The following is a 5,102-nucleotide window of genomic DNA, read 5'->3' on the forward strand; positions in this document are numbered from 1 at the left end:
TCTGTGCTGCTGCTGGCAGCGGCGCTGCCTTCAGAGCTGGGCAGCTGAAGATCGGCAGCAGCCGGCCAGGAGCCCAGCTCAGAAGGCAGCACCACCGCCTGCAGCAGCACAGAAGTAAGGGTAGCAGTGCCGCAAACCCCCTACAATAACCTTGTGACCCCCCTCTCCCCACACTCATTTTTGAGTCAGGATCCCTACAATTACAACACTGTGAAATTTCAGATTTAAATAGCTGAAATCATGAAATTTACGATTTTTAAAATCCTATGTCCATTAAATTGACCAAAATGGACTGTGAATTTGGTAGGACCCTACTCATAGGAGTTCCAGTAGCACTTGTGTAATGCCTCTATAGTCTCAGTGGGGAGATGGTTTGAGAGTCCAACTTCTTGCACACTAAAAACAAACTTTAGAAGAAGAGGATGAACCTTTCCCTTCACCTGATTGGTGGTCTGCTGGGTCTGGTGTATGTTTTTGTGTGAGTGTATGTAATATGTATATTACAATCTCTTTCACACACACACAGAGTTGTCATGCAGTGGTTCCTCTTAGTTTCCTAATTAGTTGACTGTCAGTCAGCCAGGGAAGAAAGAACCCATCCCTACATAAGGATACCAGATGATAGTTATTTTGTCTCTGAATATCATAACCATCACATGACATGGCTGTCAAGCTGATCAGAGGAAAATTTTTTCCTCTGATCAAAGATGGCCATCGTAATGCCTAAAGTAATATTTTGTTTGCACTGTATCTCATTTCCCTCCCTTGTGTTTGGTGTGTTGTGTTTATTTTAATTTTTGTTTTTTATAGATTGTAAGCTTTTAGGCCAGAGTCTGTGTGTTTGTACAGCACCTACCACAAAGGGGCATTGGTTCCTACTGAGGTTCCTTTAAGTGCTGCGGCATATAACTATTATTGCTTGTATCCACTGCCAAGAAAGTATTTCCTCTTTTGAGCTGGTGATTCTCTACAGGTTCACAGTTTAGGAAACTCACTGCATCCAAGACCCATTGCTTCTAGGTTAATTTTTCCTTTTACAGAGCACTTACTTAGCAGCACAAAATTGTTAACATGCTCCACTCATATTTTTCTTAGGGACATTGTCAGGAACTTTAGGTCCCCAATCTAGGTTTTGCGAGGAAAAGAGGCTTTATAAAGCCTAATATTTATAGAAATATTTTCATTAAATATATAAAAAATAGCTTTAAAAGCTTTTTATAAAAGGTGTGTTAAACATTCATTTGCAGTAGTTGCTGCAATGTCTAGGTTGGATCATGCTGCTGTATCAGAACCAAAAAATAAAACTGACTAGATTCTTGTTTTGGGACAAACTGAATGAAGTACAAAACATAAATGAACATAAATAGAGAAAAGTAAGTAATCATTTTTAGCAATGATTTGTTTTTTAAACTTAGCCAAAATCTTTTCATGGAAACATATGAATGTTAGATTTTTGCTTAACTTTTGTTAAACTACAAAGCATAGATTTCAGGCCTAAATCATTTGACAGTTTCCATTTCACAACGCTGATCACCTGGGATAGATTCTATATCTAGTTTAACATGCCACCACCAGGGTTTAATCTAACCAACAAATGTTATTTTAAAAACTTACAAAAATCATCGTTTGGGAGGAGTGGGGGTGGAAAGGGTTGGTTAAGTATTTGCCATTTTGAGGAGCCCCTACTGGTTGCCAGGAAACAGTGTTTCCCATGGTGGATGCTCTTGTCTCGTTCTCCTCCGCCTTACTTTCCCCTTCCCCTGGAAAGGGGGGCAGGGAGAGAATGGGGCGGCTGCCCCAGGGCTTGAACGACGTTCTGTGCACACACCGTTATTTTTGCAGCACACCAGCTGTTGGGACAGGGGAAGGGGAGGCCCAGACATTGCTCGGATCTCTGCCCCACACCGCCCAGAAACGAACCACTAGGCGAGAGCGGACGTGGGAGCGCCACGGGGCTGAGGAGCCCGAGCCCTGCGCCCCCGGCCCCGCTCCGCAGGGGGCAGCACCCAAAGGCGCCTTTATTGGGGTGGGGGGCGACAGAGAGGCCGCGAGGGGCTCAGCGCTCGCTCTTGGGGGATCGGGCTCAGACCGCGGGCCCAGACTGGCGCCCCCCGTCCCCACCCGCGGCACCTGCCTGCCAGGCCGCCCCCTGCCGCCGCCCCCGCGTCCCGGCCCCGCAGCGCCCGCCCCCAGCGCCAGACCCTCCCCGGCCAGCGCCGCGGGTGGGCGGCGGCGGCTGCAGTTACCGCGTGGGCCGGCGGTTGAGTGTCCCCGGCTCCGCCGCGCGCGGCCCGGTTGCTACGCGCCCCGTCGCTCTCGCTCTTTGTTGTTCCGGGTCCCGGGCCCTGTCCCCGCGACAATAAACATCGCAAAACGCGGCGGCCATAGAGACGGCTCCGGCTAGAACGGCCGCCGCCGGAAGTGCCACGAGGGCCGCGCTGGGCGCGCGCTTCCGGGTTTTCTCTCCTTCCTCCCTCCCTCGCGCTAGGCAGCCCAGAGCAGTGTGCGCGTGGGGACATTTGCGGAACGAGGAGAGGAGCCGAGCGTCCTGTTCAGGGCAGAGCGGGCTCGAGCCTTTTTTTACCCTCTTTTGCAGTCGGAGCTGCGCCTGGGTTGCTAGTGGCGGCCCGTGCGAGCGCCCAGGCTCCGTTCACTGCTCAGCAGCCCGCGAGGTCAATGCTTGGGCAGTGCAGCGCAAGTCACTTGGGCTACAGCTGTTTGCTCCCCCCGACCGGGTTATAATCGGGCGGGCAGTATCTGTCCCAGCCTGGCCCCCTGCTGCCTTTGGTTGTTCCAGGTATTTTGCAAAGTGGTTTTGTCCAACGGGTTTGCCGCTGCCCTTTTAACTTCAGTGTCATTTCCAAATTTGTAAAAGCAGCAGAGAGTCCTGTGGCACTTTATAGAGTGACTAACAGACATATTGGAGCATGAGCTTTCGTGGGTGACTACCCACTTCGTCGGATGCATGTGGGTATTCACCCATGAAAGCTCATGCTCCAATATGTCTGTTAGTGTATAAGGTGCCACAGGACTCTTTGCTGTTTTTACAGATCCAGACTAACACGGCTACCCCTTTGATAGTATTTCCAAATTTGTATGCTGTGTGGTTGGAGCTGTGTTGTTGGTCCCAAGATATTAGAGAGACAAGGTGGATGAGGGAATGTCTTTTATTAGACCAGCTTCTGTTAATGAGAGAGACAAGCCTTTGAGCCACTAAGAGCCCTTCTTAAGGTCAAGCTCAAAAGCTGGTCTCTCAGCAGCAGAAGTTGGTCCAATAAAAGATATTACCTCACCCACCCTGTCTCTCTAACTTCCAGATCAGGTTTAAATTTACACCACAGTTAACATGAGAGAGAGAGGAGCCTGGATTTGATTTGATTTTGTTTGTTTTTAAATTTGTCTGGTCAAGAAAAGCATCTGGAAAGTGGAACTTCTAAGAGGTCTACATGTGACTGCAGCTAGCAGGAAATGTTACTGCTTACAGCCTGACAGGCTTCACTATTGTGAAAGAAATGGTCTGTGGCTATGCACATAAAGAGTGTGATTGCACTATATTCAATATTCAGTCTCCCAAAACATAGTTTCAGTCAGATACATTGCTCTTTAAAATGTAACTTAAGAACATGTAATAGCAGAAAAATTAGATTAATAGGCGTATTCCAATAATGTCTGTTGGCAGGGGTGTACTTGTGATTATGGTGTAGTGGTTAGAAAACTTGGCAGTCAAGGCTCCTGGATTTTGTTCCCAGTTCTGAAATGGACTTGAAATGTGACCCTGGAGAAAGTCACTTAACCTCTCTGTACCTTAAATTACCTCCTCGTAATATGGATATGATACTACTTCATTGTGGAGTCGAGAATGTTAATTTTGTAAAGCATTTTGAGAACCTTGTCTGAAAGGTACTACACAGTGCAATGTATTGCTCTTATTTAAGGTTTTCTTAAACTTTAGTTTTATAAATTAGTATGTTTTATGTAAAAAATTACAGTGGAGTAGTACTGATTGTGTATAGGACAAGTGAAACTGAATAACAATTATTTTAAAAACCGTCTCTCAGCATTGGGACAACTGGTTCTACATCCACATTAATTTTCACCCCAAAAATAGGAATTGATCAGGAGCAATTTTCTCAGATTTCCCCACTTCAAATATTTTATCTAGCCTCTGGGAGAATATTAAGAATAGCACTGCTTCCTATAGCAATTTTTACTTTTTGCAGCATTGGGAACATTACATCTTCTGCCCTGTCTTTGGTTAATGCTTATGTGCAACAGGACTGCCACCTTGTGGCTCATGAAATGGACAGAAACTTATATAAAGTGTGGGTGATATCTGTTATTGGACGGACTGCCGTTGATGAGAGATTCAGAGTACCTTTCCCACATCTGAAGAAGAGCTCTGTATAGCTCGAAAGCATGTCTCTCTCACCAACAGAAGTTGGTCCAATAAAAATAGTACCTCACCGACCTTGTCTCTTTAATATCCTGGAACAGCATGGCTACAACAACAGTGCAAGAAATGTACATGGAAGATACACAGTAAATTGAGGAAACTCTTTAAAAGGAGGGATTCTTATAAGTTTAGAGCAGCCGCTCATATCCTGTAGTTGAGTGACACCCCAGAGAATTGCTAGCAGTTTTCTGGGGTGTGTCATGTGACTTTCCATTCCTTGTCTGTGGTCTGCTCAGTCACCCTCAGATGTTACAACAAATCTCTTAGCCATTGCACAGATTCCTATGGTGCCTTCTGTGGAACTTGGCAGTTCCTCTGGGGTGCTAGATATACTATCACAAAGGATGCTGAGGTTTTTCTCTGGAGGACTGTGGTCGATTTGTGAGTAACTAGGCTGTCATGTTATGAAAAAAAGATAAATAAATTGCGGTTTAGCTAAACTTTTGGCTTTAATGCCTAGCTTTTTTGCATGTTATTAAATGCCTGGTGTTACAAACAGTGTCTCTCTAAATGTACTTATTTTCCACAAACCTACTGTTACTTTTTCAGGTCCTCACTTCTTCTAGTGTTATTTCCATAGAGATGCTTAGTCATGACCCTGATGTTATAACTATATTTTTGTATTCGAAAGAAATTAATCCCACATTAT

The 5,102-nt window shown here is 45.6% G+C and overlaps 1 protein-coding gene across 1 annotated transcript in view; it reads right to left on the reverse strand.

Moving 5' to 3' along the window:
- TBPL1 (TATA-box binding protein like 1) overlaps positions 1-2,364 on the reverse strand; it is an 18,839-nt gene extending 16,475 nt beyond the window's left edge. Inside the window, exon 1 of the mRNA XM_024208105.3 lies at positions 2,247-2,364. The gene's annotated coding sequence lies outside the window, so the exon portion shown is untranslated. The remainder of the gene's footprint in view (positions 1-2,246) is intronic.
- Between the last annotated feature and the right edge of the window lie 2,738 nt (positions 2,365-5,102).

This window comes from Terrapene carolina, unplaced genomic scaffold (genome assembly GCF_002925995.2).
Source record: "Terrapene carolina triunguis isolate 2854851 unplaced genomic scaffold, T_m_triunguis-2.0 Scaffold85, whole genome shotgun sequence".
Taxonomy (NCBI): Eukaryota; Metazoa; Chordata; order Testudines; family Emydidae; genus Terrapene; species Terrapene triunguis.